The sequence below is a fragment of the Nicotiana tabacum genome, chromosome 23 (genome assembly GCF_000715075.1).
Source record: "Nicotiana tabacum cultivar K326 chromosome 23, ASM71507v2, whole genome shotgun sequence".
Lineage (NCBI taxonomy): Eukaryota > Viridiplantae > Streptophyta > Magnoliopsida > Solanales > Solanaceae > Nicotiana > Nicotiana tabacum.
Genome location: NC_134102.1, coordinates 4701130 through 4721051, shown reverse-complemented (window position 1 = coordinate 4721051; position 19922 = coordinate 4701130). Strand labels below are relative to the sequence as shown.

At 36.6% G+C, this 19922-nt stretch overlaps 1 long non-coding RNA gene across 1 annotated transcript; it reads left to right on the top strand.

Annotated features, from left to right (window-relative positions):
- Nucleotides 1-2488: 2488 nt before the first annotated feature.
- On the top strand, nt 2489-9170 carry LOC142177617 (uncharacterized). The gene is made up of 2 exons (XR_012706171.1): nt 2489-6294; nt 6395-9170. It is a non-coding gene; the product is annotated as an uncharacterized LOC142177617 (long non-coding RNA).
- Nucleotides 9171-19922: the final 10752 nt, after the last annotated feature.

Below are 19922 nucleotides of genomic sequence, written 5' to 3'. Positions count from 1 at the left end.
TTTTTTATGGGCCGATAAATTTTAGGCGATTCGGGCCCGTTCGCTCGGATGCATGCATCATTTTAATTTTGATTGTGTATAATAAACATATTGAAAAACTAGTGTGATGTAATTTCTTTTAAATTTACCAACTGAAGGTTAATTTCATATATAGTCACTCAACTTTCACTTTATTACATTAAGTTTATTAAACTGTTCTTTTGAAAATAAAAAAGAACTCAATTTCACCTAAATATTACAAAAGTTACCATTTTTTGTAATAAAAAAATCCACTTTATTTTGGCGTATATATCACAAAAAGTCATTAGGAGAAACAAAAGAGACATTTAAATGATACTTTGGTAAAGTTGAATTACTTTTTTTTAATGATATTTTATGGTTCTTAGGCAAGGTTGAATGATTATTTTGTTATAAAAAATAATTTAGTGATTTTTTGTAATATTTAAGCAAAATCGAGTGATTTTTATGTTACAAAAATAGTATAGTTAATTTAGTTTAATAAAATAAAGGAGAAGTTGAATGATAATTATGAAATCAACGCAAACAACTGAACAACAATAACATATTCAGGTCTGGTCGCCCAGATGCATACATATGGCGTGGGTTATAGCACATGAAAATCTGGGCATTAGGCGAAGTTCCAGTTTTGTGATCCTAAAATGGCAAAAAATACGGAACGGTCATGACGAAGCGATGATTATTGTTCCTTAGGTAGTTTTTGATGGGCCGACAAATTTTTAGGCGATTCAGATCTGTTTGCCCGGATGCATGCAAATGGCGTGGGCTATAGCACACGAAAATATGAGAATCGGGTTGAATTTCCAATTTTGTGGCCCTAAAACGTCAGAAAAAGACAAACGATCATGGCGAAATGATGATTATTATTCTTTAGGTCATTTTTATGGGCCAGCAATATTTTAGGTGATTCTGGTTTGGTCGCCCGGATGTGTAGATAGTGTGGGCTATATAGCATACGAAAATTTGAGAATCTAGCGGAATTCCAGTTATATGGCCCTAAAACGTCAAAAAATGAGGAACGATCATGGCGAAGCGATGACTATTGTTCCTTAGGTTGTTTTTTATGAGTCGGTAAAATTTCAGGCGATTCGGGTCCGGTCGCCCGGATGCATGCAGACAGCGTGGGTTATAGCACACGAAAATTAGGGAATCAGGCGGATTTTTAATTTTATAGCCCTAAAACACCAAAAGAATGAGGAACGGTCATGGAGAAGCGATGACTATTGTTGCATAGGTCGTTTTTGATAGGCTTGCAAAACTTTAGGCGATTCGAGTCTGGTTGCTCGGATGCATGCACATGGCGTGGGTTATAGTATACGAAAATATAGGAATCGGGCGAAATTCCAGTTTGATGGCCCTAAAATGTCAAAACACGAGGAACGATAATGGCGAAGCGATGACTATTGTTTCTTAGATTATTTTTTGTGAGCCGGCAAAATTTTGGGCGATTCGGGTCTGGTCACCTGAATGCATGCAGATAGCGGGGTTATAACACAAAAAAACCAGAAAATCGGGCGGAATTCTAATTTTATAGCCCTCAAACACCAAAAAATGAGGAACGGTCATCGCAAATCAATGATTATTGTTGCATAGGTCATTTTTTATAGGCTTTCAAAATTTTAGGTGATTCGGGTTCGTTCGCCCGGATGCATGCATTATTTTGATTTTGATTGTGTATAATAAACATGCTGAAAAACTAGTGTGGTATAATTTCTTTTAAATTAACCAAGTGGAGGTTAATTTTATAGATACTCACTCAACTTTCACTTTGTTACATTAAGGTTATTAAACTATCATTTTGTCAATAAAAAAGTACTCAATTTTACCTAAATATTACAAAAGTTACTATTTTTTGTTCCACTTTATTTTAGCGTAAATATCACAAAAAGTCATTAGGAGAAACAAAAGAGACATTTAAATGATACTTTGGTAAAGTTGAATTACTTATTTTGTGAATTTTTATGATTCTTAAGCAAGGTTGAATGATTATTTTGTTATAAAAAATAGTTTAGTGATTTTTTGTACATTTAAGCAAAATCGAGTGATTTTTATATTACAAAAATAGTATAGCTATTTTAGTTTAATAAAATAAAGGGAAAGTTGAATGATAATTTATGAAATCAACGCAAATAACTGAACAACAATAACATATTCAGTATATTCTTACAAATGGAGTAAGGAAAACACAAACGACTTAACAATACTAATATATTCAATATATTCTCATAGGTGGAATTGGAGTAGATAGTGTATATTATGAAGGTAGAAAAACGTAACCGACCGAACATAACAATTAAGGCCACTAGCTAATATCAAAATCTACTTTTCAAAATTAGAAATATCCATTTATTAATTATAATTTCTAGAGTTTACTACATGTCTCATTCACCTACCACAATTCTTTTTATGATTGAACCATTATAAATACAACAATCAAATTCTAACCATTTCATGTTAGAAGTTTTTTTAATGATCAATCCTTGTTTCTTTTTCCTGCTTAGATGGTAGAAATGGTGGTCCGTCTTATTGACGGATACAATTTTCTTGTTAGCAAGAAGGAGAATTACAAAGGACAAATAAGTTTTCGGTCACGGGTTTCTTTTAATAAAGTTCCTCTTTCTTAAAAAGAGACATGTTCTTTCCGATTTTGGAAAGTGACATATTTGTCAGGCTTGTGATTCTCCTTCGATGGCATAGAAAATAGTATCAATCGGTAACTGGATCTCCATGCGTCTGAGTCGGATAAAGAAATGAGTATATGATCGGATACTTTTCCGGCGCCGGCAATCTTTCGCTGGTTTTTCAGGTTTCCGGTGATGATTTTTGAATAAAATTGTTCTTTTTATTCAAACCCCTAAATTGATTAACCCTTCGAATTAAATCTTGTTGATTTTTTGTGACTATGTCTCAGCTTTTTGAAACCCTAGTAAGCTGCTTCAGTTTAAATCCCAAAATTTGAACCCTAAATTGCTGTAACTAATAGACCATTAAGAGCATGTTGCTAAGTCTGTTCTTAATTGACTGGACTAATTTTTCTCTTTAAGTAAAACTAAATTTGCTGATAAATTCTTCCTTCAAAATTTAGTTTTTTTCTATGTGCTGTTGAGTTTAACAAGCATTTCTGATTTTAATAATAAAGTAAATAACTTTGAGCTGTGAGAAGCATTTAACTAGGGCTTCTTTTAGGTTTTAAATCCTTTATGATTCCAACTGATTAGCTAGTTCAGTTGCAGGTGCGGGAAACATTTCTTAAGCTTCATGAGAGGATTTCTTAGTTGCTGATTACTTTTCATATTTGCTGAAATTGGCTTGTTTAATTACCTTTTATACCTATTATGGTGCAGAATATAGCGTCCTGTCAAGGAGAAGTATTATGTGCTAAATTTTACTAGTTTATTTCATGTCAATACGTTAAGGCGATAGTGTGCTCTATCACAAAAAATAGTCAAAGCTATAGTTGACATGCCTTTTCTTATTAAATATATGCTGAAGTTTTGATACTGTTATGTATAATTAGCTATTTAGAATGGAATAAACTTATCCTATTGTGGAACATAATTATGCTTGATCGAATTCTGAAAATAAGATATGTGGATGAAAATGAGTTTTTTTTTTTTTTTGGCTAATAGATGAAAATGAGTTGACAGAAGCATGAATACGTCTATGTTACTCATCAACTGCATATCAGAATTGCTATGATATTGCCTCACTAGATCTGATGCAATGTTTTACCTCTACGAGCTTCTTAACTTTCCGTGCCCCCCCCCCCCTTCTCGGGGAGCCTGGAATTCGGCTTCGGCACCTATCCCCTGAGACCCTGCAAATATCTAGTCAAAATCTAATGTAACAGTTTTAAATGAAGTTAGGTTCCTAACTTCCTTAGAACTTGCTGAACTGTTTCTCTTTTGTTGGGAATCATAGACCTACCCTGTCCTATATTTTCGCATTTCCTGGTGCTTATGTATGATATTAAGCGTCATTTATCACACTTATGGCATTAAGGAATTTTATTCATAAAGATGATACAGGTGATTCCTCCTTTGTGCTTGCTAAATTTATTGGCTGGAGCTTCTCGGACATTTTGATGACTGGGAATGCCTTTTTTTTCCCTTTTGGGTTGGGTTTTTCACGCTGACAATTTGTCCGAGACACTACATATTTTCTTTCTGATTGGTATTGACAACTATAATCTCTAACTTTTGTTGTTTCCTAAAGTTTGTTTTGTTTTTTTGGTGTCTATGTATTCCCATTGTTGACTATGAATATTACATGTCTGTGAACAATTAATTTTTTTCGCTCATAATGAGGAATCTCTTAAATGAGCCATGCTCCTTGAATAGGAATAAAATATGTTGTTTTCAGTTCTTCACACTTTATGGGCCTTATTTTACTTATAAGTTAGCCTCTTTCGTATGTATTTTTTTTTATAACATCTATTAGTTGGTGTGCATCTTAAAAGCAAGCTGAACGGCTAGAATTAGAACCTTGGTGACATGTCTTGACTCAAGACTGTTAATTCTTGATTGTCGTACTCATACTGGAGCCACATAGCAGAACTACTAAGAAATCAAACTAGTGAACTCTCAAAGAATTCACTCTTATGCAACTTGGTATGACAAGATGGAACATAAAACCAAGCATGTTGTGGCAGAAAGCTTACAAACTAGAAATAACAAGCTGCCAGAAATTAGTGGAAAGTTATTAGGAGACCTTTTAAAGAACTTCAATACTCTGGTAATGTTCAAAGTTCAAACTTAAAATCTGAATCCTGCAATTTGATTATGATCTTAAGATGTTGTGTGCGCCCTAGCAATGCCATGAAAGTTTTGCTAGTTTTGCAACTGTAACGTGTCACGTGGATAAACTAGCTGCAAGCATTTCAACTAACATTGTTGTTGAGAGACTCGTTCCTGGAATTTTGTGGATAAGAATTAGTAGTGAACAGTAACAGTTGCACAGAGCTTATGCTTTCCCTTTTTTTTATTTTTTTAATTTATTAAAACTGAGCCTCCATTGATTATTTATGTGATAAAAGTTACAATTTGAGTTTGGCATCCCAAACTTTGTACATAATCATTGAGATGAGTGCTTACATTTTCCTATTTGTCAAGTAAGTGCCCTTGTAGAGAGAGGAAGAATTCACATAGTATCGCCTACGTTGAGAATCGAGCCTTGGTTCCCAAGGTCATTACTCTTCTCTTCGACTTCTAGACTATCCCATTGAGGGTGTATATGACATATGGCTATTATGGGACATTTATTCCTCTAGAGACATAATGTTGATAGTTCTGAGCTAATAGCCTCCTCCACAGGTAATTCCACCATTGTTTTTGGCTAAAATTATAGGCTGAAGATCCTCAGATTACTTTGAGGTTTGAAGTCCTTTCTTTCCTTTTGGGTTAAACAATTGGACAGTCTTTAGATTCTTCGTAGAATAGTAGTCAGCATGAAATAGCATTAGATGCCTGGGCAACAATTAAGTTGTTTGTTCATTATGATAAAACTATCAAATGAACCTTGCTCCTAGCATAGGAATAATTTAATTTATGTTTTCTTTGTAAGTAAAAAATTGAGTTACACCGAACTGTTAAGTGTGAACACCTTGTCTGAAGTTGATTAATTTTTCTAACTTAAAAGAAGTGCCAACCAATTACTGTAATCTCTACTTTTTTGTATTTGTCTGCAATAACTATCCGTGCCCTCTGTTGTAATCTTATCTTTGTTTATTTTCAATTAATGTAATCTTCTATTATTCAAAAGTAGTAAAATGCATTTATTACTAAGTGAAAACACTTCATCACATCTCACTTTCTGGTTGGTTATAAATGGTGAGAGATTCATATCCTAACACTTATGTATTGAAGGTTTCCAGATCGATCAATCTTGTTCCTTTTTCTTACTCAAATGCTAGAAATGGTGGTCCGTCTCATCAAATGATAATCTTTCATGTTATATATAAGGAGAATTACAAACCTGACAAATATGTGTGACCATTTCTAAAAGAAAGAATACAATTTCATGGTGTTTAGATAAACTGTCATTTCATTTACAAAAGAATGTCCTGTATGTGAAAAAAATGTCATTATCGTTTTCTTGCAAAAGACACATTTGTCAGGCTTGTGATTTTCCTTTAATGGCATGGAAAATATTATCAACTGGTGAGTGGACCTCCATTCATCGGTGTTGGAAAACGGAACGGGTCATTGATCGGATACTTCTCCAGTGCTGGAGCTGGAGCACTTTCACCGATTGTCAAGATTCCAGTGATGTTTTTGGGTTGGTGAAATTGTTTTTTCTTTAGAACCCTAGATTGATTAACCCTTTGAGTGAATCTTATCCTTTTCCATGATACTTTCTTGTTTTTTTGTGTGTGCAGATTTTGGAACCTTATTAACTGCTTCGATTAGATTACCAAATCTTGAATCCTAAATTGCTTTTAGAAGAAGCTAGGAAGATTTTGATAATGTAATTTCTGGAAATTATTTATTTATTGACTGTTATGATGTAGTTATCTATAAATTCGAATTGTTAGAAGATTAATGTAGCTTACTAGTGCATCCACAAAACCATAGATGAAATGGATTTGAATTATTTTACTGATTAGTAAGCTCTATTGCAGGAAAAGGAAATGTTTCTAAAACTCCAAGATAGGATTGCTTAGTAAATGATTTCATATTCATCTTTGATAAAATTGTCTTGTTACTGACCTGCTCTTTTTGAGCTTTTGTTTCTTAACATGTTTATGTCAGTATTATGTTATTCTGTATTTTGTTACTTGGCGGACTTTGGGTTTCCTTCAACACTTTCGCATACGGATGGCTCATTTGAAGGAGTTTCTCCTGAAACGAGAGCCCGTCTAGATTCATAAATGTTTGAGGACAAGCGGCCACTCTGCAATTATCTTTGGTATATGTAAGGAATAGATTGCATGATGTTGATATATCTGAACAACGTGGAGAAGGGAGACTCGTAATCCTGAAGTGTTATCAGGTTTTGGTGCACAAGGTAGCATACCGTCGAGGAGAGATTTTACGTACTAATACGTGTAGGCCATAGTGTTCTCCCTTGTCTCATAAATAGTCAAAACCATAGGTGGCATCCCTTTTCTTGTTAAATGTATATAGAAGCTTTTGATACTCTTATGTATAAGTAGCTCTTTAGAACAGAGCAAAGTTGACCTACCGTAGAAATGGTGGTCCGTCTTATCGAATGATACAATTTTCTTGTTATATATAAGGAGAATTACAGACCTGATAAATGTCTTCCATCATGTCCCGAGTTTCCTTAATAAAGTACTTTCTTTCTTAAAAAGGACATGTTCTTTTCGTTTTTGGAAATTGACATATATGTCAGGCTTGTGATTCTTCTTGAATGGCATAAAAATGGTATCAATCGGTAACTGAATCTCCATGCGTCTGAGTCGGATTTCCGGCGCTGGCGATCTTTCTACGGTTTTTCAAGAATCCGGTGATTCTCTTTTAGTAGGTACATTTTTTTTCTTCAAATTCGTAAATTTTTTGACCCCTTTGAAATCCTAGTAGCTGCTTTGATTTAATTCCCAAATCTTGAACCCTAAATAGCTATAATTAAAATAGATCATTAAGAGCAAGTTGCTAAATGTGTTCTTAATTGATTGGACTAATTTAATTTTTTATGTCTGCTGTGAGTTTAACAAGCATTTCTGATTTTGAAGTTAATAACTTTGTGCTATGAGAAGTATTTTAACTAGGGCTGCTGTGTCGTTCACTGTTAATTTTCTTCTAACAATTTTACTTCTTTTGCATACTTTATCAGTGATTTCTTTCGTCTCGTAATGATTATTCCAATCCATTTTTTATTATTTTGAACTTTTTATTTTTGAAGTCTGTTGTGATTACAAGTGATTATCAAGTTTAGTTGCAGGTATGTGGAATGTTTCTCAAGGTTCATGATATGATTAATTAGTTACTGATTATTTTCATATTTGCTGAAATTGACTTGTTAATTTACCTGTTATACATGTTATGGTGCCCAATGTAGCAGCCTATCAAGGAAAAGTTTTATGTGCTAGATTAAAAAATAATGGGCAGCCTGGTGCGCTAAGCTCCCGTTATGCGCGGGGTCCGGGGAAAGGCTGGACCACAAGGGTCTATTGTACGCAACCTTACCCTGCATTGCTGCAAGAGGTTGTTTCCACAGCTTGAACCTGTGACCTTCTGGTCACATGACAACAAATTTTACCAAGGCCCCCTTCTTTTACGTGCTAGATTGAGGTAGTTTATTTCTTGGGCAATACATTAAGGTGATAGTATGCTCTCATATCTCAGATTAGTCAATGCTATAGCTGGCTTCCCTTTCTTATTAAATATATGTAAAAGTTTGGATGATCTTGTGTGTAATTAGGTATTTACAGCCGAATAAACTTGATCTACTGCACAGTTTTAGAGTTTCTGTAGACATTTGGAGCAGACTTCATTGTCACTTTAGAACATAGGTATGCTTGTTCTAATTATGAAAATAAGATGTGTAGATGAAAATTTGTGACAGAGACATGAATGCATCTACGTTAGGCGTCAATTGCATATCAGAATTGCAACGATATTGCCTCAGCAGATCTGATGCAATGCTTTAGCTCTAGCACTTTCTTAACTTTCCTGTCTCCGGCTCTTTGGGGTGTATTTGCCTATATGGCATACTGCTGTTATGGAACATTTGTTAATCTAGAGACATAATGTTGATAGTTCTGAGCTACTAGCCTTCTCCACAAGTGATTCCACCTTTGTGTTCCCTAAAATTATAGGCTGAAGATCCTCAAATTACTATGAGGTTTGAAATCCTTTCTTTCCTTTTGGATCCTCAAATTATAGCAGCATGCAGGAAGTTGAAGAATAGCACATATTATGGTTATGAAAAACATGGAAAATTTCAGTGCAACTGAAAACTCCTAACAAAAGGTTGATCATTCAGAAACCCTTAGAATTTGAACAATGGCATACAAAAATGGAATCTGCAGTTTCGAAAGAAAGTAGTTGCAGATATTCGAAATCATTCTGTATGAAGCTCATTTACCATATTTGTGTTGTACCACTTTCATAGATCCTACATTTATTAGTAATTTGTACAAAATTTATAACTATTATTACAGAAAGCATCACAAAAGGTTTTACTTCCCATTCCTCCTTGACATCTTGCAGTATTCAGATAGGAGATAATCGAAAGAATCTCAAATGATATGGAACTAAGCAAGGGTGACAGCGACGCTGCCTCTTCATTCCTCATTTGGTTCACCCACATATTAGGCTTAATTGGTTAAAGGCACGTAATTACCTATTCGGATTGGCTACATTTGATTCGACCGGTAGTAATCCGTTTAAGAAGCCGCTTGCACTTATCTTCCTAGAGTTGGAATTCAGGATGATTTTCAATTTTTCGTGTGCTAATGGCCACGTCATCTTCATGAATTCGGTGACGGTCCCCGAATTACCTAAAATTTTGTGGGCTACTCAGAAACGACCTAATGAACAATAGTCATTGCATCGCTATGACCGTTCCTTGTTTTTTGGCACTTAAAACAAAAAATCAGGATAATTTTCAATTTTTCGTGTGCTAATGTCCATGTCATCTCACCTAAATTTTGTGGACCATCAGAAACAACCTAATGAATAATAATCATTGCTTCTCCATGATTGTTTCTCGTTTTTTTTGGTATTTTAGATTTAGGGTTCCTCTCACCTCTTTGCGACTGCTGCCTTCTTCCTCAGCTCGACTGTGACGACTTCTTCCTCAGCTCATCGCTCATCCTTCTTCCTTAGGTTAGTGCGACTTCTTCTGAGTTCTGAGTCCCTTTTCAGTTTTCTTCCTCTTTTCCTCAGCTCATTCGATTTTGGTAGAAATTTCTTGTGTTGATTATTCCGCTAAGTTAAACTCAGTATGTAACTTTCTTCTATTGATCCCTTTCTATGTTACGTTATTTTGTTAAATAGAAACATGGACTTGTCGGGTTTCATTAATCTCTGAGCAATTTTCTATGTTATGTTTGGACTTGAAAGGTTAGCTTGTTTGTGAAATCCAGTGATTCGTATATTGCTAGCTTGTTTGGACTTGAAAGGTTAATTGTTATATTGTGAAATCCTGCTAGTGGATGCTGCCAGAAGTTAATTGTTATTTTGTTCATGTTGCTAGTGGACTTGAAAGGTTAATACCTGATTGATGAAGCAACAACTGCAGAAGCTCTGAACATTTCCCAATAATTTCAATGTGTTAATTGATAAGATAGGAGCAAAATTGCAGATTTCAGAGTAAGAGGAAATGGGAGAATTGAGAAGAAACCCAGAACTGATACAGAAGTTCTCCACGCTCTCACTATTTCGTGTTTTAATGCTTTCTGTAGGGTTTAAGGTTTAACTTTAATAATTGTTATTTTGTTCATGTTTGGATGCTACAACGTTATGCCCACTGCCCAGTTTTTATATTATGCAAAAACTCCTGGAAGTTTATGACCACTAGAAGTAAATCCAGATATAAAAATCTTGAACCGTTAATAACCGAAAAACTAAACCGGAAATAACCGAACCGAACTTTCAAAAAACTGCACAGAACCATAAATACTTTAGTTTGATTTGGTTATTAATATTACAAAACCGAAAATCGATAAACCGAACTGTACTTTCATAATAACCAACCGAACCGACCGATGCTCCGAATCGTTTCAAATTTTTGTAGACCCATCAGAAACAACCTAATGGTTAATAGTCATCGCTTTGCCATGACCTTTCCTCATTTTTGGCGTTTAAGAGTCATAAAATAGAAATTCAAGATGATTTCCAATTGTTCGTATGGTTAGTCCACACATCTTCATGAATTCAGGCGACGTGTTTTGACTGGCCTAATATTGGGCCAATCAGAAATGACCTAATGAACAATAGTCATTTGTTCGCCACATCTATTTCTCAATTTTGGCATTTTTGGGCCACAAAACAGGAGAAATTTTCAATTTTTCTTGTGCTATTGTCCATGCCATCTTCATGAATTGGTGCGACCGGCTCTGAATCGCCTAAAATTTTACATGTCCATCAGAAAATACTTAATAAAAAATAGTCATCGCTTCGCCATGAATGATCCTCATTTTTGGCGTTTTAGGGCCATAAAATAAGAATTCAGGACGATTTCTAATTTTTCATGTGCTAATGTCCACGCCATCTTCATGAATTCGGGCGATGAGTTTCGAATCACATAAAATTTTTTGGGCCTATAACAAACAACCTAATAAGCAATAGTCTTCGTTTCACCATGAATGGTCCTCGTTTTTGGCGTTTTAGTGCCATAAAACAGGAATTCAGAACGATTTCTAATTTTTCGTTTTTTAATGTATACACCATCTTCATGAATTCAGGTGATAAGATCTGAATCGCCTAAAATTTTGTGGGCTAATTAGAAATGACCTAATGAACAATAGTCTTTGCTTCAACATGATGTTTCTCGGTTTTTGGCATTTTAGGGCCATAAAACACGAATTCAGTATGATTTTTCAATTTTTAATCTGCTAATGTGTACGCCATCTTCATAAATTCTTGCGTCATAATAAAAAATAGTCATCCTTTTAGGACCATAAAGAAGAAATTCAGAATGATTTCTAATTTTTCGTGTGCTAATGTCTACGCCATAGTCATGAATTCAGGCGTCAGACTCCGAATTGCCTAAAAATTTCTGAGCCCATAAAAAACGACCGAATGAACTATAGTCATTGCTTTTGCATGACCCTTCCTTATTTATTGTTTTTTGCATTTTAGGACTATGAAACGGGAATATAGGACAATTTTCAATTTTTTATGTGCTTATATCCACACAATCTTCATGAATTTGGTCGACGGACTGAAAATTGCCTAAATTTTGTGGTTCCATTAGAAAGGACCTAATGAAAATAAATGTTCCCTATTTTTTGACGTTTTAGGTCATAAAATAGGAATTCAGAACGTTTTCAATTTTTTGTGTACTAATAATGTCCACACCATTTTTATGAATTCGGGAGACAAAATTTAGGTTATTTTTTATGGGCTAACAAAATTTTAGGCGATTCGGGTCCGATCGCCCGGATGCATGCAAATGGTGTGAGCTATAACACATGAAAATATGAGAATCGGACGGAATTTCAGTTTTGTGGCACTAAAGTACCAAAAAATGAAGAACGGTCATGGCGAAGTGATGATCATTGTTCCTTAGGTTATTTATTATAGGCCCGCAAAAATTTTTGGCGATTTGGGTCCGGTCGCTAGGATGCGTGCAAATTGCGTGGGCTATAACACACAAAAATCTGGGAATCGAGTGAAATTCCAGTCTTATAGCCTTAAAACGCCAAAATATGAGGAACGGTAATGGCGAAGAGATGACCATTGTTCCCTTAGTTATTTTTGATGGGCCGGCAGGTGGAATTCTAATTTTCTGGCCCTAAAACGCCAAAAACAAGGAACGATCCTGGCGAAGCGATGAGTATTATTACTTAGGTCATTTTTTATGTGTCGACAAAATTTTAGATGATTTAGGTTCGGTTTCTCGAATGCATGCATATCGCGTGGGCTATAGCACAAGAAAATGTAGAAATCAGGCGGAATTCCTGTTTTGTGGCCCTAAAACACCTAAAATGAGGAATGTTCATAGGAAAGCGATGACTGTTGTTCCTTAGATCGTCTTTGATTGTCCACCAAAATTTTAGGCGATTCAGGTCGGTCGCCCGGTTGCATATAGATGGCGTGGGCTATAACACACAAAAATATAAGAATCAGGCGGAATTCCAGTATTATGGTCTTAATACGCCACAAAATAAGGAACGGTCATGGAGAAACGATGACTATTGTTCCTCATGTCATTTTTGATGGGCCAGAAATATTTTAGGTGATTTCGGTCTCGACGCTCAGATACAAGCAGATGGCGTAGACTATAGCACACGAAAATCTAGGAATCGGACAAAATTCCAGTTTTATCGTCCTAAAACGTAAAAAAATAAGGAACGGTTAAGACGAAGAGATGACCATTGTTCCTTTAGTCATTTATTATGGGCCGACAGAATATTAGGCGATTCAGGTCTGCTCGCCCGAACGCATGTACAAGGCGTGGGTTATAGCACACGATAATTTGAAAATTGGGCGGAATTCCAGTTGTATGGCCATAAAACGCCAAAAAATGAGGAACTATCATGGCGTAGCAAGGACCATTGCTCCTTTAGTTGTTTTTGATGGGCCCACATAATGTTAGGTGATTCGGGTCCAGTCGCCTGAATGGATGCATATAGCGTGGGTTATGGCACACGAAAATCTAGGAATTGGTAGGCATTCCAATTTTATGGTCTTAACGCCAAAAAAAGAGGAACGATCATGACGAAATGATGGCCATTGTTCCTTAGGGAATTTTTGATTGGCCGATAAAATTTTAGTTGATTCGGGTTCGATCGTCCGGATGCATGCAGATGTCGTGGGCTATAGCACACAAAAATCTTAGAATCAGCACAGTTCCTTTTTTGTGGCCTTAAAATGCCAAAAAATGAGGAACGGTCATGGCAAAGCGATGTACATTGTTCCTTAGGTCATTTTTGATAGACCGGCAAAATTTAGGCGATTCGGGTCAGGTCGTCCGGATGCATGCAGATGGCGTGGGCTATAGAGCACAAAAATCTGAGAATCCAGCGGAATTATAGTTTTGTGGCCCTAAAACGCCAAAAAACGAGGAAAGATTATGGCGAAGCAATGGATATTGTTCCTTTGGTTATGTTTTATGGCCCGAAATGTTTTTAGGTGATTTGAGTCCGGTCACCCGGATGCATGCAGATGGCATGGGCTATATCACATGAAAATGTGGGAGGAATTCAAATTTAATGGCCCTAAAATTCAAAAACCATGAATGATCATGGCGAAGCGATTACTATTGTTCCTTGGGTCATTTTTAATAGGCCGACAAAATTTTAGGTGATTCGGGTGCAGTCGCCCGGATGCATGCATATGGCGTGAACTATTGCATACGAAAATCTGAGAACCGAGCGGGATTCAAATTTTATTGCCCTAAAACGCAAAAAAATGAGGACCAATTATATCGAAGAGATGACTATTGTTCCTTAAGTCGTTTTTATGGGACGGCAAAATTTTAGAACAATTCAGGTATTTGGGAATCATACTGAATTTCAGTTTTGTGGCCCTAATACGCTAAAAAAGAGGAACGGTCATGGCGAAGCGATGCCTATTGTTCCTTAGGTAATTTTTGATGGGCCAGCAAAATTTTAGGCGATTCGGGTTCGGTCGCCTGGATGCATGCAGATGACGTGGGCTATATCACACAAAAATCTAGAAATCGGGTGGAATTCCAATATTGTGGCCCTAAAATGTCAAAAAATGAGGAACGGTCATAGCAAAGCGATGAACATTGTTCGTTAGGTCATTTTAGATGGACCGGAAAATTTTTTAGGCGATTCATTCCGGTTGCCCGGATGCATGCAGATGGCGTTGGCTATCGCACACTAAAATCTTGGGAATCAGTAATGTACACACCATCTCATGAACAATAGTCATTGCTTCGCTATGACCGTTCCTCGTTTTTGGCACTTTTACGATCATAAAACAAAAATTCAAGATAATTTTCAATTTTTCGTGTGCTAATGTCTACGTCATCTCATGAATTCGTGCGACGGGCACTGAATCACCTAAATTTTGTGGACCCATGAGAAATGACCTAATGAATAATAGTCATTGCTTCTCCATGAATGTTTCTCTTTTTTGGCATTTTAGGGCCATAAAACATAAATTAAGGATAATTTTCAATTTTTCGTGTGCTTATGTTTGCGCCATCTTCATGAATTCGATTACGGTCTTCAAATCGTCTAAAATTTCGTGGGCCAATCAAAACAACCTAATAAACAATAGACATCACTTTGCCATGATTGTTCTTCATTTTTTGGCATTTTAGGGCCATAAAACAGGAATTCATTACGACTTTTAATTTTTTGTGTGCTAATGTCAACGCAATCTTCATGAATTCAGGCGATAGACTTCAAATTGGCTAAAATTTTTTGTTTCCATAAAAAATAACTTAATGAACAATAGTCAAAGCTACGCCAAGACTGTTACTCATTTTTTGGCATTTTAGAAAAATATGAATTTAGGATGATTTTTAATTTTTCATATACTAATGTCCACGTCATCTTCATGAATTCGGGTGACGGGTTTTGAATCGCCTAAAATTTTGTGGGCCCATCAAAAATGACCTAATGAATAATAATTATCACTTCGCCATGACTGTTTCTCGTATTTGGCATTTTAGGGCCTTAAAATAGGATTTCATGATGATTTTCAATTTTTCGTTTGTCAATGTCCACGCAATCTTCATGAATTCGGGCGATGGGTTCCGTATCGCATAAAATTTTGTGGGCCATTCAGTTTCGATATAATAAACAGTAGTCATCGCTTTGCCATGCCCTTTTCTTATTATTTGGTATTTTAGGGCCATAAAACAGAAATTCAGTATGATTTTAATTTTTCGTTTGCTAATGTACACACCATCTTCATGAATTCGGAGCAAAGAGCTCCGAATCGCCTAAATTGTTTTGGCCCATCAGAAACGACTTAATAAATAATAATCATTACTTTGCCACGATTGTTTCTTATTTTTTGGCGTTTTATGGCCATAAAATAGAAACTCAAGATGATTTCCAATTTTTGCGTGCTAATGTCCACGTCATTCTCATAATTTCGGGGAAATGAAAAAATAGTAATTTCATCGCCCGGATGCATGCAAATGGCATGGGCTATATCACACAAAAATCTGGGAGGAATTCCAATTTAATGTCCCTAAAATTCAAAAAACAGGAATGTTCATAGCGAAGCGATTACTATTGTTCCTTGGGTCATTTTTGATGGGCCGATAAAATTTTAGGCGATTTGGGTGCAGTCGCCCGGAAGCATGTAAGTGGTGTGAACTATTGCATACGAAAATGTAGGAATAGAGCGGGATTCAAATTTTATTACCCTAAATCGTCAAAAAATGAGGAACAATTATAGCGAAGTGATGACTATTGTTCCTTAAGTTATTTTTATGGGACGACAAAAGTTTAGAACAATTCAGGTATTTGGGAATCAGACGGAATCCCAGTTTTATGGCCCTAATACGCCAAAAAATGAGGAACGGTCATGGCGAAGCAATGACTAATGTTCCTTAGGTCAATTTTTATGGGCCAACAAAATTTTAGGCGATTCGGGTCCGGTCGCCCGGATGCATGTAGATGGCGTAGGCTATATCACACAAAAATCTTGAAATCTGGAGAATTCCAATTTTGTGGCCCTAAAATGCCAAAAAACGAGGAACGGTCATAGCAAAGCGATGACCATTGTTCCTTAGGTCGTTTTAGATGGGCCAGAAATTTTTTTAGGCGATTCACTTCCGGATGCATGCAGATGGCGTTTGCGATAGCACACTAAAATCTAGGAATCAAGCGGAATTTTAGTTTTCTGGCCCTATAATGCCAAAAAATAAGGAAGGTAATGTCGAATCGATGACTATTGTTCCTTAGGTCATTTTCTATGGGACGAAAAAATTTTAGGCGATTCGAGTCCGATCGTCCGGATGCATGTAGATGGCGTGGACTATAGCACATAAAAAATTAGAAATCGGGCGGAATTCCAGTTTTATGACCCTAAAAACGCCAAAAAACGAGAAAAATTCGTGGCGAAGTGATGACTATTATTCCTTAGGTCATTGTTGTGGCCCTAAAATGTCAAAAAATAAGGAATGATCAGGGACAAGCGATGATTATTGTCCTTAGGTTATTTTTGATGGGACGAAATAATGTTAGGCGATTCGGGTCCGATCACCCAAATACATGTAGAGGCCGTGGGCTCTAGCACACAAAAATCAGAGAATCAGGCGAAATTTTAGTTTTGTGACCCTAAAACGCCAAAAAAGAGGAATGTTCATGGCGAAGCGATGACTATTATTCCTTAGGTCATTTTTGATGGGCCGACAAAATTTTAGGTGATTCGAGTCTGGTAGCCCGGTTGCATGCAAATGGCGTGGGGCTATAACACACATTATGGGAATCAGGTAAAATTCTAGTTTTATGGCCACAAAATGTCAAACAATGAGGAATGATCACGGTGAGGTGATGAATATTTCTCCTTAGGACGTTTTTGATGGGCCGGTAAAATTTTAGGTGTTCTAGGTCGGTTGGTCCAGGACAATTAAGAAGGCATGGGCAATAGCACACGAAAATTTGGAAATCGGGTGAAAATCCAGTTTTATGGCCCTAGAATGCTAAAATATGAGGAACGGTCATGGCGAGGCGATGACTATTGTTCCCTAGGTCATTTTTTACGGGTCTGCATAATTTTAGGCGATCCGTGTCCGGTCACCCGGGCCCATGCAGATGGTGTTCGCTATAGTACATGAAAATATGGGAATCAGACGGAATTCTAGTTTTATGGCCCTAAAACACCAAAAAATAAGTAACGATCATGGCGAGATGATGACTACTTTTTCTTAGGTCATTTTTTATGTGCCGGTAAAATTTTTGGCGATCCAGGTCCGATTGCGCGTATAGGATATGAAAATCTAGGAATCAGGCGGAATTTCAATTTTATGACCCTAAAATGGCAAACAATTGAGGAACGGTTATGGCGAAGTGATTACTATTGTTTCTTAGGTCGTTTTTGATGGACCGGCAAAATTTTAAGCGATTCGGGTTCGTCGCCCAGGCCCATGCAGATCGTGTGGGCTATAGCACCTGAATATCTGGAAACCAGGCAGAATTTCAACTTTATAGCCCTAAAACGCCAAAATGGAACGGTCAAGGCAAGGCAATGACTATTGTTGCTAAGGTCGTTATAGATGGGCCGAGAAAATTTTAGTCAATCCGGGTCCGGTCGCACAAACAAATATAGAAGGCATGGGCTATAACATACGAAAATCAGGGATTCAGGCGAAATTCCAGTTTTATGGCCCTAAAATACCAAAAAATAAGGAACGGTTATGATGAGGCGATGACTATTGTTCCTTATGTCGTTTTTGATGGGCCGTCAAAATTTTAGACGATTTAGGTCTGTCGCTCGGGCCCATGCAGATCGCGTCGGCTATAGCACACGAAAAGTTTGGAATTGGCGAAATTTTAATTTTATGGCCCTAAAACGCCGATAAACGAGGAACGACCATGACGAGTTAATGACGATTGTTCCTAAGGTGGTTTTTGACGGGCCCAAAAATTCTTTTGCGATCCAGGTTTGGTCACCTAGGTTCATGCAGATGGCGCAGGCTATAGTACACGAAAATCTGGTAATCATGCAGAATTTCAATTTTATGGCCCTAAAATGCCGATAAATGAGGAACGGTCATGGCGAGGCAATGACTATTGTTCCTTAGGTCATTTTTGATGGGCCTTCAAACTTTTAGACGATTCAGGTCCGTCACTTAGGCCCATGCAGATTGCATCGGCTATAGCACACGAAAATCTTGGAATCGGCAAAATTCTGGTTTCATGGCCCTAAAATGCCAAAAACCGAGGAACGATCATGGCGAGGTAATGACCGTTGTTCCTTAGGTGATTTTTGATGGATCGGCAAAATTTTTGACGATCCATGTCCAGTCGCCCGGTCCCATTCAGATGATTTTATATAACACACGAAAAATCTGAGAATTGGGCAGAATTATAGTTTTGTGGTCCTAAAATGCCAAAATATGAGGAACATTCACTGCGAGACGGTGACTATTGTTCCTTAAGTCATTATTGATGGGCCGAAATATTTTTAGGCGATCCTGGTCCAGTGGCCCGGGTCCGTGCAGAAGGTGTGGGCCATAGTACACAAAAATCTAGGAATTAGGCGGAATTCCAATTTGATTGCCCTAAAACGCCAAAAAATGAGTAACGGTCATGGTGAGGCGGTGATTATTATTCCTTAGGACATTTTTGATGGATCGGAAAAATTTTAGGCGATCTGAGTCTGATGACTTGGGCTCATGCATAAAGTGTGGTCTATAGCACAATAAAATAAGGGAATCGGGTAGAATTTCAGTTTTATGGCCCTAAAAATCCAAAAATATTAACAGTCATGGCGAGACGGTGACTATTGTTCCTTAGGTCGATTTTTATGGGCCTTCAAAATTTTAGGCGATCTGGGTCTGATGACCTAGGTCCATGCAGAAGGCGTGGTTTATAACACACGAAAATCTGAGAATCGAGAGAAATTTCAGTTATTTGGTCATAAAACGGCAAGAAATGAGTAACGGTTATGACGAGGCGGTGACTATTGTTCCTTATGTTATTTTTGATGAGCCGACAAACTTTTAGGCTATTTGAGTCTGGTGGCCCGAGCCCATGCAGAACGCGTAGGCTATATAGTGGCAGACCGTGACTTTTACGCATGCGGGTTCAGACTTATATAATGAAGTCCTCAAAACTAATCGACAGCAAAGACATTGAGTTAATAAACAAACAGGTTTACCTAATGCCTTTTATTTTGGTTCTTAACAAAACCCTAAAAGAAAATTTGCCTACAATTGTTTATTTTGTTTTCAAGCCACACTATTTTTTTTAAAAAAAAACATTATATGTACAAATAGAACTATTTACCTTTACAATTTAACATTTTGTTGAACTTTAAAAATTTATACTGTAAAAAACATCTTTTGATCATCTTAAAAATACTATACTCTATTTATTTATTTATTAATTTTAATTCAATTTGCACTAACACTTAACCAAAAAACAACAGAAGAGCTAAGCAAAATTAATAATTTCATATAGAAATTCCAAAACAATGGAAAGAGACTAAAAGTAAACAATATAAGATAGAGAAGAAGAAGGACAAGCCGAGGGAGGGCTAGATAAGCTGTCAACATTTTGAGAAAGAGAGAAAAAACAAAAACTACTGAAGCTTGGATTCGAACACATGACATTCTAC